Consider the following 17,922-nt stretch of genomic DNA (forward strand, 5'->3'; position numbering starts at 1 on the left):
GGGTTCAAAATAATACACAGCTTTCCTTGGTCCTTCCAACCCAGTACGGACGGCCCAGAAACCGCTACATATACCTTGCAGTGCGCTTGTTTGTGTTTAAATTCAATTAGCAAATTTCTGTAACCCACAATTCTAAAGGGTTCACCCGTGAATGTTTTTGGAGAAATATCTGTTTTTTCAAAGCAATTACCTAAGACAGGTTCAAAATATTGTTGCCAAATTTCCTAATTCAGAATAGTGTAGGGAGAACCAGAATCAGCAACAACCGAAATATCAATGCCAGCAATCGTGACATGGCATAAGGGTCTACTAATGTTGTTTTTGACGTTCTGTACCTTATCATCAGCATTAAGAATGCATAAATTAGAATCAGACTCCTCGGATGAACCGCTATCACATTCTCTCACACATTTAACACTCGCGTCACCCCCACCAAATTTTCTTCTGCGACACACTTTAGCAAAATGTCCCAAAACACCACAGTTTGAGCACTTCTGATTCTGAGCCGGACATTTCCTATCATTTGCCAGATGAAATTTGCTGCCACATCTGAAACAAGATCTTTTGTCTTTCAGAAATGAATTCTCTTTCTCCCCTTGATACGAATAGACTCTCTTAGTCGATAATTCGTTGTTTTTCTTGACCATGGCAATAGTAGCATTGTCTTCCAACTTCGAAAATGATTTTTCCTCACTGCGCAGAACAGCCTTTGCGCATTTTCCAGTGAGTTCAGCGCTTTTGACCATATCAATAACCTCTCGTAACGGTGCTTCCCCTTCTAGACCAAAGTTTCTCTTGGATATGTGGATTGGCAGTGTGCATTATAATTTGGTCTCTAATGAGTTTGTCATGAAGATTACCAAACTTGCACGACAAGGCCAAATTCTTGAGTGCAGCAACATAATCATCAACAGATTCCTCAAATTGCTGCTTCCTATGATAAAATTTAAATCGGTCAACAGCTACGCACACAGCAGGTCTAAAATACTCCGTAAGATCTTCAAGAGCATGACTTAAAACATCTCCTTGGTCAGGTGCTCTAATTTTTTTGTTAATACTGTTGTAAATTTTCAGGCCCTTTGCACCTAAACAGTGTAAAATTATTTTCTTCTTTTCTGGAGTAAGTTCTTCTTCATCTTCAAATGTAGAAATGTAATTTACAAAATATTCTCGCCATTCCTCCCATTTTAAAGTAGCTTCTCCATCTTTTGGCAAGAATGGCTCAGGAACGCTAAGATTCCATGCATTTCCTGAAGCCATGACAAAAAATATGATGAAACAAACTTTAAAACAAATATTTTCTTATTTCTGCAAAATTAGCAAGGTGAAAAATATTTATTCATCCAGCCTAGGTCGCTAAGCAACTGCAAACCCTGTTTGAAAATGACTAAATAAAAAAAAGGAAAAAAACAAACGTGCGCAGGCCTTGCGCACGAGCACGAAGAGACTTGGTTGCTTGACAACGTCAGACAATTTCAAAGCGCGAGATGCGTCGCGAAGACGTTTTCATTCTGGTTTGCTTGGCAACAATAACAACCGATAAGCTCATGAAGCAGCACCTGGACGTTTTTACGAAAACGCCGAAAGAACAATGGTAAACAAGGTATTAATCCTACCGCTACAGCAATCACAAAGTCCTGTTGAAAACGGCAGGAAAATATCGAGTCATACAACTTCCTGGAGATCCTGCCTCAAGCTGTGAAGAAATATGCTTGATGGACGTGTGGGTTCTTCGTCGGGGTCGCTCGTAGGCTCGTCGCCAATTTTGTTAGGAAGAAACATTACGACAATCATGAGATTGACAAGCTTTTATTCGTAACGTGAGTGCGACCCCGATAACAGGACATCCGAAGCGCGTCTTCAACATCAACCGTCTCCCTCTTCAACCTCCCTTCGAACTCCCGTTACCTAGCGATGCTCGAGCCTAGTGTTAACACACACTGTGCGCGAGCATCGCAACACATTCAATGACTATGAGTGACACTTTCTACGGAGCAAAAATCAAGCAATGAAGACGAAGGCAACCTATAAATATCAGAAATGACACCCAAGGTATTCCACTTTAATACCATGCTCGTGAATGTGCATGCTCTTGTTAGCCCATCGGACCTTAATAAGTAAACTTACAAGGGGACACGCATAGGTTGAACCATTTGATTAGTTTAAGGTGTTCTTACCATAGTTCCAGTACAGAAACAATAATCAACACACAATAATCAATAATCATTAATAAAACCAATAATCAATGGAATCAGTAATTTTCACATGCCATGACTTTGCATCCATGAATAACCACACCTTTAGCAAAAGTTTAGTAAGTTTATTTCCCTTATATTAACAATACTAACATCATGAATCGTAATCACCAACTCAAATCATACGAAATTATTAATACGTATTAATCAACAAGTCGCAAGTAACATGATCTAATCAAAGCTTGAGTCAAAAGGCATTCCAAAACATCAGCACAAACGATCACTAGAACCAATTTCAGCAAGGCTAGAATATCCATAACGTTCAGCAAAATAGTACGTCAACCATTTGTCTCTGCAATTCGTCAGTCGTCATGTAAAAAGGCTCTACTAATCCAGATTAGCATCCGCATGTGGGGCTTCATGCAAAACAATTTGGAACACAAATTTGGAAAAACATCTACCCTAAGGGAGTCTTAAGACAGCGCAGTTGGTACCTAGAAAGAAAAGGCATAAAAATGCAATTTAGTCATTGTCATATCTACCTATCCACGGTATAGGTCAGCAAGCAGAATCAGTCTTCGTCCTCAGGTCATCAGTCGATCAGCAAGCATCAGGCTCTCAGTCAGAGAGTATGAGCCCAATGATAGAATCTCAAATCTCTTCTTCTCCCACCGTCACTCTAGATCTCTAGTCTTGCAATCTCAATCTGTCGAATCCGAATCTGGTCTCCCCTGTTACGTTATTATATCAAAGTCACCCAAACTATCCCCCAATTTCCAATTGGTCAATTAATTGTACATTATTACTCTGTCCAATGATTTATATATATGAAATCTATGATTTCTAATATTTCACACTTCACATTTCGTTGATTGATCCGCTTCATGATATTCTCATCATCCGGCTCGTCAGGTATCAAATTTGTCGCATCTTCATCTCCAGTCAGTGTCTTCATTGTTCGCGTCCTGGGAAAGAACCCTGTGCACATATTACACACGATTTGTTACTTTGCGAGAGACCTCATCTCCTGTCTGTCGGTTCCCATAGAAAGCTTCTGCTAAGCATTTTATTAAAACAATAAGCATTTCACAGTTAGTTCACTCTGTCAGCATTTTTCATTAACCGCTAAGAAATACAGCTTCTGTATGAGGTTTGGCAAATCTAGGCCAAGACACTCTCTAAGTTAAGGCCTACAATCAATAAACAAGAACATAATTCATAATGCTTATTATGACATATTACTACATTCATCTAATACATTTTCAATATTTTAAACGTATTAATCATAATTTAGTACATTTCGGGAACACTGGTGGCCATTCTCCGAGGTCACAATTTCAAACATGCACATATTTTTCTACGTTATTCATTTTTCTACAGAAGTCATTATTCAAAATACGTAAACATTCACTAATAAATTCTAATTAAGACATCTGCTTCAGCAATCCCTCCTCTGATGACTAAATATGTAATCACTCCAAAATTACCACCCACAATTTTACAGTTCAATTTCTTCAATATTTTGTCTTCTTCTTGAATTTTCCCTATAAATTATTTCCCTTTTCTTCCCTCCTCTGATTCTTTTTAGACCGTTTCAATTTAGTTTTTTTGCATAATTTGCATAATCCCCATATTCCTAATAGACAACCTATAGCAATTAATATTCACTGTATAATTTTCAGCAGCACCCCGTTCCAGATACTACTAAGCCTATTTCTCACTGAAACAAACCCCTTACCAACCTTTTCCCAAACACCTGGTTCTTTCAACTCCTTCAAATCACTACTTGCGTTAGTCAGATTTGTCACGACTCACGTGTTGCTTACGCCTGGAATCCGCAGATCGAGTGGCGTGGGTCTTGAGTGTTCGGCTTTGGCCCAGAAAGGGGCGACTCCTTCTGGTAGCCACGGTGCTGTAGGCAATGGAAACGCCAAGAACAGACCGTGCCCTTCAGAAATAGCGCCAGAGAGAAAAAAAACCTAAAAAGGGGAAAAAACCTCCAAACAGAAAGATTCCTGAAACAAGAACAAAAGAACAGGAATCAACAGAAACAAAATTCAGGAAACACAGAATTGACGAAATCCAGAACCGAAAGGCGAGGAATCAGGAGCGAAGACACTATCAGAACAGAAAGTGTTGCAGCGCAAAGAAAGGAAGAAAACACATCCCTTAAATACCTTAAAACAGGAAATGACCAACAGGAAGTAAAAGGACACCATCTTAGATAGGGAAAAGTACATAGAACAGAATAGAGTAGGAACCATAGAGAATAGGGAACAAGGAATGCTGGGAAGAAAAAGGTAACATGGGAAGGAGGAAAAGACATAAAGGAAGGTACAACAAAAAAGCCCCAAGAAAAGAAGAAAAGAAAAAGAAGGAAAAAAGAACAGGTAAGAGGGGTCAGAAGGCAAAAGAAACGCAGAGTGCAGAAGCAGAGCGAGGCCCCATGCCAAATCTGGGGCCTCGTAAGGTGCAGGAAAGGCTAGGGGCGCGCCGCGTCTTGTAGACGCGCTGTGCGGCCCGAGACGAATGTTCGGCTCGCACCGCACCACGCTGCGCAACAGTAGGTTCCCCTCCCGAAGGCCCAGGTTTGAGGGGAAATAAACGGTGAAAGCGACGAATCAGAAGAGGTGCGTGAACAGAAGATGCATCTTCCCAAGAGCATTCACTGAGAGGATAACCCTTCCAATGAATCAGATACTGAAGACTACTCTTATCTCTCTCCCTAACCTCCAAACCTCCTAACACTCACCCTCCTCCACCCTAAACCCCCTCCCCCAGCTCCTCTCACTCTACCTGTCCCCCCCCCCTCCCTCGCGCTTTCCCGCCGCGACCTCCTGCACGCCCCCGCCCCCCAGCTCCCATTCGCCCCCAGCTGACCCCTCCCCCCCCTCCTACCTCTTATGGCGGCCGCTGCGCGACAGTGGTAGCGACCCTTGACCCAAGGGTAGGTCGCTCCCCCTGCCGCTGCAGCTCCTCCAAGTTCCCGAGTTCCTGTGTTCCTGAGACCCACCTAACTGTAAGTACCCCCCTCCTCCCAGCCCCTCGCCCTGCCCCGCGCCACTCACCTTCTCTCCTGCTCCTGCTTCTTTTCCTCCTCTCTGTCTCTTCCTCCTCGCCCCCCCTCTGCAATCTTCTTCTGTGTTCTTCTGTTCTTCTCTTCTGTTCTTCCCTTCTGTTCTTCTGTGTTCTTCCGGTCTTCTGTGTTCTTCTTCTCTGTTCTTCTCGGTGCTTCTGTGTTCTTCTTCTCGGTTCTTCTGTGTTCTTCTCTGTTCTTCTCTGTTCTTCTCTGTTCTTCTGCTCTTCCGATCTTCTGTGCTTCTGTCTTCTGTTCTTCTGTCTTCTGTTCTCCTGTCTTCGGCTCTTCTACCTCCTCCGTCTTCTTCCCCCGAGTCTGCCCTCCTGCTCCTTCCTCATCCCCCTCCCTCACTCGCCTCCCCCTCTCTCACCCCTAGCTAACCCGTTCGCTATCTACCTCCCTCACTCCTCCTATCTTCCTATCTCTCTAGCTCCCTATCTCACTATCTAACTCCCCCACTCTCCACCTCCTCCTACCTACCTATCTGTCTATCTATCTATTTCCCTATCTATCGACTTCTCTATCTATTTTCTCTATCTATTTCTCTATCTCTCCCCCCCTCCCGCCACCCCCTCTACTACCTATCTCCCTATCCTCTCACTCTACCTCTCTCCCTCACCCACCTCTACAACCCCCCCTCCCCTATCTTCACAACCCTACTCCTATCTCTCTCCCTAACCTCCAAACCTCCTAACACTCACCCTCCTCCACCCTAAACCCCCTCCCCCAGCTCCTCTCACTCTACCTGTCCCCCCCCCCTCCCTCGCGCTTTCCCGCCGCGACCTCCTGCACGCCCCGCCCCCCAGCTCCCATTCGCCCCCAGCTGACCCCTTCCCCCCCCTCCTACCTCTTATGGCGCCCGTCCGCGCCTGGCCCGCGCCCAGCACCACGACCCCTGGTCCCCAGCTCCCCCAAGCCCCGCTGATCCGCTACGACCCCACCACCCTCCACGCCCTCAACCCAGGGCGCTCCAAAACCTGCTTCCTAGCTCACCCCAAACGCACCCATGGACCCTTCGCCTGCAACTCCTGCAAACGCATCTTCCACCACGCAACTACCACGACCACAAGCCCACGCGCCATCAACCACCTCAAGTGCATCCTGATCAACGCTCGTTCCGTCCACAAGCACGCCGTTGAACTTTGGGACCTCCTGGACTCCACAGCCCCGGACGTCGCCTTCATCACGGAGACATGGATGAACGCCTCCTCTGCTCCAGACATCGCTACCCGCCATCCCCGAAGGCTACAAGATCTCCAGAAAAGACCGCACCAACCAAGTAGGAGGAGGTGTCGCCATCATCTTCAAAGACTCCATCAGCGTCACCACCTCCACCGAAGACCCCCCCCTCGCCGCTGAACACCTGCATTTTCAGATTCGCACCGACCCAAGGACCACCCTCAGAGGATCCCTCGTCTACCGTCCTCCCGGACCTCGCGCCTCTTTCAGCGACGCCATCGCCGACTTCATCTCCCCGCACGCCCTCGCCTCACCGGACTACATCCTCCTAGGCGACCTCAACTTCCATCTGGAACAAAACAACGACCCCAACACCACCACCCTGCTCGACAACCTCGCCAACCTCGGCCTCAAACAACTGGTGAACACCGCCACCCACATCGCCGGACACACGCTCGACCCTATCTTCTCCGCCAGCAAACACGTCTTCTTCAGCCACACCTCTGCCCTACACTGGACCGACCACAGCTGCGTCCACTTCACATTCCGACGCGAGACCTCCCACCTCCGCACTCAACCCATTCCTCATCGACAGTGGAACAAGATCCCTGAAGAGCAACTCTTCTCCGCTCTCGCCGCCAACCAACCCACCCTCACCACCGACCCCAACGACGCAGCTCTCAACCTCACAAACTGGATCTCCAACTGCGCTGACAACCTTGCTCCCCTCAAACGCACGCATCGACAGACCAACACCAAAAAACCTCTCTGGTTCTCTGACACCCTCAAAGAATCAAAGAAAACTTGTCGTGCCCTTGAGAAGGCCTGGCGCAAGGACCACACCGCTGACAACATGACCGCCCTCAAGAACGCTACACGCGAACACCACCACCTGATCCGCACTGCCAAAAGGAACTTTTTCACCGACAGACTAGACAAAAACAGCCACAACAGCAGAGAACTCTTCAGCATCGTCAAAGAGTTCTCCAACCCCAGCGCCAGCGCCAACGCCGTCACGCCCTCACAGGATTTGTGCGAATCCCTCGCCACTTTCTTCCATCGCAAGATCAGCGACCTCCACGACAGCTTCGGACACCAGACCCAACCATACACCACTGAACCCGCTTCCCCGGACATCACCCTCAACAACTGGACCCACATCAACACGGAAGAAACCAAATCCATCATGAACTCTATCCACTCCGGCGCCCCTTCGGACCCCTGCCCGCACTTCATCTTTAACAAAGCCGACGACATCATCGCCCCGCACCTCCAGACCGTCATCAACTCTTCTTTTTCTTCTGCTACCTTCCCCGAATGCTGGAAGCACGCTGAAGTCAACGCCCTACTAAAAAAACCTACGGCTGACCCAAGCGACCTGAAAAACTTCCGCCCCATCTCTCTTCTACCTTTCCCAGCCAAGGTAATAGAAAAGACCGTCAACAAACAGCTGACCACCTTCCTGGAAGACAACAACCTGCTCGACCCTTCACAAACCGGATTCCGAACCAACCACAGCACGGAAACCGCCCTCATCTCAGTCACAGACGACATCAGAACCCTGATGGACAACGGTGAAACAGTCGCCCTCATTCTCCTCGACCTCTCGGCTGCCTTTGACACCGTCTGTCACCGCACCCTAATCACCCGCCTACGCTCCACCGGGATCCAAGGCCAGGCCCTGGACTGGATCGCCTCCTTCCTCGCTAACCGCTCCCAAAGAGTTTACCTCCCTCCGTTTCGCTCAGAACCCACCAAGATCATCTGCGGCGTACCTCAAGGCTCATCGCTCAGCCCGACACTCTTCAATGTCTACATGAGCCCCCTCGCCGACATCGTACGCAAGCACGACATCATCATCACCTCCTACGCCGACGACACCCAACTTGTACTCTCCCTCACCAAGGACCCCGCCAGCGCCAAGACCAACCTACAAGAGGGTATGAAGGACGTCGCAGATTGGATGAGGCTCAGCCGCCTAAAGCTGAACTCTGAAAAAACGGAAGTCCTCATCCTCGGCAACACCCCGTCCGCCTGGGACGACTCCTGGTGGCCCACGGCCCTCGGCACTGCACCGACCCCCGCAGACCACGCCCGCAACCTCGGCTTCATCTTGGACCCTCTTCTCACCATGACCAAGCAAGTCAACGCCGTGTCCTCCGCCTGCTTCCTCACTCTCCGCATGCTCCGTAAGATCTTCCGCTGGATCCCCGCCGACACCAGAAAAACCGTGACCCACGCCCTCGTCACAACCCGCCTGGACTACGGCAACACCCTCTACGCCGGGACCACAGCCAAACTCCAAAACCGCCTGCAACGCATCCAAAACGCCTCGGCCCGCCTCATCCTCGACGTACCCCGCAACAGCCACATCTCCGCACACCTGAGACACCTGCATTGGCTCCCAGTCAGCAAAAGGATCACCTTCCGTCTTCTCACCCACGCACACAAAGCCCTCCACAACAAGGGACCGGAATACCTCAACAGACGCCTCAGCTTCTACGTCCCCACCCGCCCCCTCCGCTCCGCTGGCCTCGCACTTGCTGCCGTCCCTCGCACCCGCCGCTCCACGGCGGGTGGGAGATCTTTCTCCTTCCTGGCGGCCAAGACCTGGAACTCCCTCCCCACCAGCCTCAGGACCACCCAGGACCACTCCGCTTTCCGGAGACTCCTAAAGACTTGGCTGTTCGAGCAGCGATAACCCCCCCTTTCCCCCCTAGCGCCTTGAGACCCGCACGGGTGAGTAGCGCGCTTTATAAATGTTAATGATTTGATTTGAAGACGTTTGTGAAAAAGACGAGAGTCACAAATTTCCTGTACCTCATATTCAGGGACATCATCCACTAATACAGGAGGAGGACAAGGAAACTGACGAGAGTAAGGGTCAGGTACATAAGGTTTGAGCTGGGAAACATGAAAGACTGTATGAATCTTCCATGTATGAGGCAAGTGAAGACGGACAGTGACAGGATTAATCAACTGAAGAATACGGAAAGGCCTGTAGTAGCGAGGTGTGAACTTATTCTGAGAAAGGCGTGAGGGCAAGAATTTGGATGAAAGCCAGACTTTATCTTGAAGGTGATAGTCTGGAGTGGTCCTACGTTTCTTGTCTGCTATTTTCTTCATATATCTCTTGGTGTTTAACAAATTGGATCGAATTAGTCTATGGATTTGTAGAAGTCGTTTGGAAAGAGAAGTAATTGCGGGCAGAGGAGAGGTAGACTGAGGAGAAGTAGGAAAAGAGGTAGGATGATAGCCATAAGAACAGAAAAAAGGAGTGACCTTGGAGGCACTATGGACAGTATTATTGTAGGAAAATTCAGCAATAGGGAGATAAGTGTTCCAGTTGCTTTGGGTAGAATTACAAAAACAGCGAAGGTGTTGCTCTAATCCTTGGTTCAGATGCTCTGTCTGTCCATTGGTCTGTGGATGGAAACCTGATGACAGTGCTATATTGAAATTTAGTGTCCTACAAAAATATTTCAAAAACCGGGAAATGTACTGAGGTCCTCTGTCAGATACAATGGTATGTGGAAGTCCATGGAGACAGAAAATATGGTTGATAAATATCTGGCTTAGTTCTTGGGATGTAGGTAGCTTTTTCAGGGCAGTGAAGTGAGCCATCTTAGTAAAGGAATCAACAGTGACCATGATAACCCGGTTTCCTGCTGATGGTGGGAGCGAACACATGAGATCAGTAGAAACAGTGTGCCATGGAGCTGGTGGAACGGGCAAAGGCTGTAGTAATCCTGCAGGTCTGGTACGGGGAGTCTTGACTTGAGCACATATGGGACAAGCCTGAACGTACCTTTCAACGTCCGGCTTCCAGGTAGGCCACCGGAAAAATCGCGAAAGAAGTTCTTGTGTGGTCTTGATGCCTCTATGACCAGCAACCGGCGAATCATGGCACATTTGTAATGCCTTTTCTCTAACTCTGTTAGTAGGGAGGAATAACAGATTCTGATAATAATAATATCCTTGTTTTTTACATAATAAGGGTCTTAGTTTCTCAACTTCGCGATCAGACAGGCTGGAGTATTCCAGTTGTACCTCCTCCAGGAAAGACTGAGCTACTCCAATGATCTTACTAGGTTCAAGTAGATACTGAGATGGGGAAGGAGTACAGTCTGGATAACGGCGAGACAGGGCATCAGCCAGAATGTTTTGGGATCCAGGAATATAGGTGATATAAAAATCATACTGACTGAAGAAAAAGGCCCAACGAGCCTGGCGACTATTCTGGCATACAAAATTACGTAAACATTGTAGATTACGGTGGTCTGTTCTCACCTCAAAAGGCTCCTTGGAACCCATCAGAAACTGTCTCCATTCTAGGCAGGCTGTTTTCAGAGCCAATAATTCCCTTTCAAGTACTGAGTAATGTTGTTCTGATGTAGAGAGTATATGGGACAAATAGAAAACAGGATGTTCAAGACCATCATCTTCTTGTTGTTGGAGTAAGACAGCTCCGATGGCTCTTTCGGAAGCATCAGTAACTACAATAAATTGTTTGTTGGTATCTGGATGTCTTAAGATGGGGGCTTGAGTGAAAGCCTTCTTTAAATCTTAAAAAGCTGTTTCAGCCGCCTTAGTCCAGACAAATCCTTTCGTTAAATTTTCCTTCTTTAAAGTGTGAGTTATGTGGCTGGTCTGTTTCGCAAAGTCTAAGATGAATTGCCGATAAAAGTTTGCTAATCCTAGAAAACATTGAGTTTCTTTAATAGAAGAAGGAGAAGGCCAATCTAGAATGGCTTGTACCTTTTCTTGGTCCATAGCTATGCCGGTGGGACTTAAATGATAACCCAGATATTTGACTTCCGTCTTGTCGAACTCACACTTTTCTGGTTTACAAGATAGTTGATGTGCCCGGAGTCTTTGAAGGACTTGTTTCACATGGGAAGAATGGAGTTCGGGAAGTCTAGAATAAATAAGAATATCGTCTAAGTAGATTACAACTGTCTGGTTCAAAAGGTCAGAAAACACTGAGTCCATAAATCTTTGGAAGATTGCGGGGGCATTAGTGAGACCAAAAGGCATAACTTTGTACTCAAAGTGACCAAATGGGGTCCTGAAAGCCGTTTTCCACTCATCTCCTTCTTTAATACGTAACAGGTGGTAGGCTCCCCGTAGATCCAGTTTGGTAAAACGTTGAGCCCCTCTGACTGCTTCTAGAATATCCTTGATGAGAGGCAAAGGATAACGATCCTTAATAGTTATCTTATTCAGGCCTCGAAAATCCAGGCAAGGACGAAGATCCTTTGTCTTCTTGGGTACAAAAAAGAGAGGAGCCCCTGCCGGTGGAACAATGAGACCACTCTGTAAATTTTCTTCCAGATACTCTTTTAGAACTTCCTTTTCGGGTTCCGTGAGGGAGTACATCCTCCCAAAGGGAACGACAGTTCCAGGTTCCAAGGGAATAGCACAATCGTAGTCTCGATGTGGGGGTAACACAGGTCTGGATGGTTTTTGGAACACATCTTGAAATTCTAAATAATGTTCAGGGACTCCTTGGACAGTATTAATGGAATAACCGCTAGTACTTTCAGTAGGTGTTCATCTTTTCAGTGACCAATATTTGTCGGAAGCAAAACAGTTCTCATGACAAAACTGTGAAGACAAGGAAATAGTCCGGGTTACCCAATTCACATACGGATTATGTCTTATGAACCACGGAATTCTGAGAATGATGGTATGGTTGGGGGATGATATGAGATCAAAGGAGATGTGTTCTTGATGGTTACCAAACTGTAAACTTAACATCAGGATAGTAGTATCGACTGGACCAGAGGATATCAAGGATCCATCCACTGTGTGCACTTGTTCGGGAATTTCTTTGGGTTGTGTTGGAATTTGTTGAGTAGTGGCCCAAGTCTTATCCATGTAAATACCACTAGCACCACAATCTAGTAATGCCATAGTCTTTTCTTGACGGCCGTCAGGTAGTTGTAACATGACAGGTAACATGAACAAGGATGTCGTATTATCATTAAATGAACTGGTGGAAGGTATAGCCGATGATACCGTCCCCTCCCTTCTTACAGAGGACGGGAAGTGGCGTTTCCCGATGGCCTTGGCGGACGTACAGGGCAGGTACGAAGCATGTGACCAGCAGACCCACAGTACAGGCACAACCATTTCTTACATCTGTCTTCCCGCTCGCTAGCGGAGAGCGGGCCTCGAGTAGTATCCACTTGCATGGGTTCCCCCTCAATGTCTCTAGCAGGAGGGCGAGGTTCCTCAGAACGATGCAGATAAACCTGTGAAGTGCTTGGCTGGGAAGACCCTCTACTCCTTCTCTTCTCCAATCTTCGTTCTTGAAGACGGTACTCGATGGAAAGTGCTTGATCCATCAGGCCACGAAGATCTTCAACTCTGGTGGAATGTACTAATTCATCTTTTATTTCTTCTTTAAGTCCTCTACGAAACAAAGTCACCAGAGTACGTTCCACCCAGGTGGTCTCTGCCGCTAGCTGATGAAAACGTGTAATATATTGAAGGACATCTTGTGAGCCTTGTTGGATGTCACATAAGGCTTCTTCCACAGAGGCCTCCAATCCTGGACGACTAAACCTTTGTTTGAAGCGATTCACGAAAGCGGAATAGTCTGACAATACCGGATCGTTGGATGATACCATCGGGGTTGCCCAGGCCAAGGCAGGACTGGATAAAGCACTGATAAGATAACCCACCTTTGTCCTATCATGGGAGAATTGGGTAGGTCGGAAGGCGAAATACACCGTTAATGCATCAAGGAACTCACGTAGTTTGGTTGGTTCACCGGAGAAACGAGGAGTAGAAGCAGAGATAGTCGGAACATCGCCACTGCGGAAAGCCAAAGCCTGTCATAACGCAGCATTCTCATTGCGTAGTTGTTGCAATTCCTGAGCTTGTTGCTGAATTGTTGTCAGAAGAGATTGGTCAGGATCTGCAGCAGCCGCCACTGTGTCATCCATGGTGTTAGAGGATGTCGGGATGGTTGGGCGCTGCAATCTGTCACGACTCACGTGTTGCTTACGCCTGGAATCCGCAGATCGAGTGGCGTGGGTCTTGAGTGTTCAGCTTTGGCCCAGAAAGGGGCGACTCCTTCTGGTAGCCACGGTGCTGTAGGCAATGGAAACGCCAAGAACAGACCGTGCCCTTCAGAAATAGCGCCAGAGGGAAAAAAAAACTAAAAAGGGGAAAAAAAACTCCAAACAGAAAGATTCCTGAAACAAGAACAAAAGAACAGGAATCAACAGAAACAAAATTCAGGAAACACAGAATTTCTGAAATCCAGAACCGAAAGGCGAGGAATCAGGAGTGAAGACACTATCAGAACAGAAAGTGTTGCAGCGCAAAGAAAGGAAGAAAACACATCCCTTAAATACCAAAAAACAGGAAATGACCAACAGGAAGTAAAAGGACACTATCTTAGATAGGGAAAAGTACATAGAACAGAATAGAGTAGGAACCATAGAGAATAGGGAACAAGGAATGCTGGGAAGAAAAAGGTAACATGGGAAGGAGGAAAAGACCTAAAGGAAGGTACAACAAAAAAGACCCAAGAAAAGAAGAAAAGAAAAAGAAGGAAAAAAGAACAGGTAAGAGGGGTCAGGAGGCACAAGAAACGCGGAGTGCAGAAGCAGAGCGAGGCCCCATGCCAAATCTGGGGCCTCGTAAGGTGCAGGAAAGGCTAGGGGCGCGCTGCGACAAGATTAGTTAGTAAGTCTCTTATCTCTTTACTATTGTTAGGAATGTAAGAGCAACAATGCCTAGAGTTAATCATTTTGTAGACTCTGCCATTTTTCGCTAAAAGAATGTCTAAAGCAAGATCATTTTGAAGAGTCATAGCTCTATCCGCAGCCAATTCAGTATCTATCAGGAGTATAGCCCCTGAAAAATTTGTCAGCATGTTATCCACAATAGTAGACAAAGTTCGAATCTTAATTGAATTTAGGATGACTCCCACTGAAGGAATTACTGCACCAAATATATCTCCTACTATCTCAGAAGAGGTCTCCCTCCTCTGTCTCTCATGATGTAATTCTGTCATTTTCAGAAACTTTTTTAAATCCTCCATCTGGGAAATCTTTGGGAATACTATACTATACCCAAATAACATGTCCCATATCATCCTCTTGGAAGACGGTAATAAGTACTAGGCCCACAAACATAATAGATCCCCGGAATCACAGAGTCCTGCCCATTCAATATAAATGTCCACTTACTCTGAAACAAAAACACAAGCCTACATTCACTTGTTCCCACAAATGAAGTGTCAGTACGTGACTTTGGCCTATATATACAAAGCTTCCCTACATGTAATGCATCTAAAGCTAATTTCCCTTACGTCTTAATTGCAGTGTAAGCATAATCATTTTTGTAAGTTCTTTTCTTTAAGCCTTTTTCTAATTTCTCCTTCTGCGCCTTTCTCCTGTCATCAGTATGAGCTAAGAAGCTTTTCTCTAAAGGTGTAAGCAAGCATGTAAGATTATTTTTGTGAGCATTAGCTGTCCCAAACGTTAATGTAGGTTCAAAGAATCCTCTAACTAATACTATGTCATTATCCTTAGCTACTCTACTCAAGTATCTAATAATAGGAACAAATGAAGACACAACATCATAGTTAGAATAGAAATATTGGATATACTCCTGGTTATAGAACCTTGTTAGTAATTAACTACAACTTATTCCGTGCGTTAGTGGAAGACTATGCTAGGTGACTCCTTCCTCAACTGAGGAAGGGATCTGCGTACACACAAGACAATCCTTCGCTTCCATCGTTTCAACGTACTCACTCAACAAGCGATAGAAAACGTTATAAGAAAGCTCTCCTTGTGCATTAGTATACTCATGCAAATATTTCTCATCTAACTTAAACTTTTCCAAAGCAGTTAGTGTAGTAGTCTCAAAAGCAGAAGTATGGTTGGCTCCCTTTTCATCAAGAACAGACATCCTCACAATCAACATTATAAACAAAACCCCACACATAATTACCAAACCAGTGCTCATATATTTACAGCGCCTATCATCGCTAACCTGTTTATCAAAATCATCCATGATCTGTAAAGAATCAGAAAGCAGAAGTAACTTAGAAAAACATGCAAGAAAAATCAAAAATAGACAACTCTTCGTTCAACAGTTCAGTTTCACTTCCAGGAACCCTTCTCCTTGTCAAAATCAGGTTAGCAGCTTGTCAAAATCAGGTTTCAAAAGTCAAATCAGGTTATCAATGTCTTTTCCAGTTACTTTCAACAGTCTCTTTCTCAAAAATATTTCTCAGATTGTTTCAACAGTTCAGTTCATCAATCTTTTTCAGGTCACCTCAAAATATTGACTCAGAACTTCCCCATCAAAACAAAAAGACAAACTCTTGCTGTCATTCATTGGTAGTTGCATACGCCCATTCAGGACCAGCGTATCTTCGACTTACTATTCTCTTTCTTTTCAACTTCCGATCACTATTCAACTCTCCCTCACTTAGTTCTTCTTTTCTCGTAGTATCTACTTCTTCCTCTATTGTTTGATCAACAGTTACCTCCTTCCTTTTCTCCACTTGCGATTTTGGCCACTTATCTCCTTTTCGTGAACCATCTGTCAATAATTTCTTTAAAAATGAGCTCAAATCTTTTTCTTTCTCTGTGGTGTTTTCTCTTGACGGACCTGCAACAGGTTCAGGAGGAGTCAGATCATTTTGACTTTGATCCACCTTAACTCCTTCCCCTTCTTGGTCTGGTACTTGCTCTGTCTGTCTCTCGGGATCGTCTGCTTCTAGGAGGGCCCCCTCAGTACTAGGCTCTCCTGCTGGTTCAGTTGCGATAGGTTCCTCAGCACCCTACTGGAGATCTCCACCTTCGTCTCCCACAGGAGTGATAGAACGATCTTCAACAAGCTCAGGGTCAGCTTCAGTTCTTCCTTGCTCCTTTTCTTGTTCTGGTGCTGTAATTTGCCTCACGGTTGTTGGTACTCTCAACAACGCTTCTTCATGATCCAGTGGATATGCCACTTTCTTCGTGTGACTCACGTGAATCCAATTCGGGATCCCAGCACACTTTACAGCAGTTGTATTTGTTAGAATTACTTGATACGGTCCCTTCCAACGAGGCTCCAAACACGTCCTGCGCACATGTTGCCGGACAACAACCCAGTCACCAGCTCTCAGGTTGTGCCCTGGATCATGGATAGGTGGCAGTGTGGTGGCCTCCACCTGCTGAGAGAAAGAGCGTAATACATCAGCCAGACTCTTGCAGTAATCCAACACCATATCATCTGTAATGTTGACAAGTGCATTGGCTGGAACTGCTGGCCATCTCATTGCTCTGCCCATGAGAATCTCATGGGGCGAAAATCCTGTCTTCCTGTCAGGTGCATTCCTCATTGACATCAACACCAAAGTCAGTGCATCAGGCCATTTCAAATTCGTAGCTGCACACATTTTTGCAATTCTTGACTTCAAAGTACCATTCATCTGCTCCACTAGTCCTGATGCTTCAGGGCGGTAACTACAATGGAACTTCTGCATGATGTTCAAATCTGCACACAATAGCTTAATCACCTCGTTATTGAACTGCGTTCCCCTATCTGATTCTAAAAAGATCGGAAATCCAAAACGTGGTATCAGTTCCCTAAGCAACAATTTTGTTACTGTGAGGCTATCATTTCTCCGTGTAGGGTACGCATCGATCCAATGACTAAAGATGCACACAATCACCGACATATATCTCAACCCTCCACATGCAGGCATCTCAATGAAATCCAATTGCTTTCTGCTGAATGGACCTGCTGCTCTTCCAATGTGGCTCAAATTAACCACTGTCCCTTCCCCGCAATTAATTGCTGACAAATGACACATCAATGGCAGACCACTTCAGCTGCTTTTCTAAACTTGGGGTTAAACCAGTCAATTTTGAACAAACGTACCATGGCATCCCACCCCTATGTGCCTGACCTCATTTTCACTGTTTGTCTGAATCTCAATTCCATCGGTTGAACAAGTAATCAGGCACCTTGTCTTACACAGCAAGTCCATTACCAGTAGGGATACCACATTCAGATCGCAGACTATGAATTTATGCAGTCCCTGGGAATTGCCAATCTCAACCTCCACTGGATCTGTAATAGGTTTTGTCAAATACTGATTCGCTACTCCCACAACCTGAACTGTTTGACCTGAAAGGGGCAAATTTGGAATTTCCACACTTCTTACTGTATAGCCTGTAGCTCCAGTATCCACCAAAAATGAGACTCTGTGACCCATCACTTTTCCTCTCACATAGGGTATTCTCTGATCTACTTCAAGAGATGTCGCAAGCAAACATAGCTCCTCATTCAAACTGTTGCTCATCCAGTCACCATTTATTTCATTCTCACTGTGTAACTACTTCTGATTGGCTGCAACTGTGATACTTGTGCACGGGGCATTTGCACCTGCCCTATGGGCTGGAAATTCTGCATTTGATTCACATTTTTCTGGAAATTTGGACCTCTCAT

Source organism: Pleurodeles waltl, chromosome 6 (assembly GCF_031143425.1).
Source record: "Pleurodeles waltl isolate 20211129_DDA chromosome 6, aPleWal1.hap1.20221129, whole genome shotgun sequence".
Classification (NCBI taxonomy): Eukaryota; Metazoa; Chordata; class Amphibia; order Caudata; family Salamandridae; genus Pleurodeles; species Pleurodeles waltl.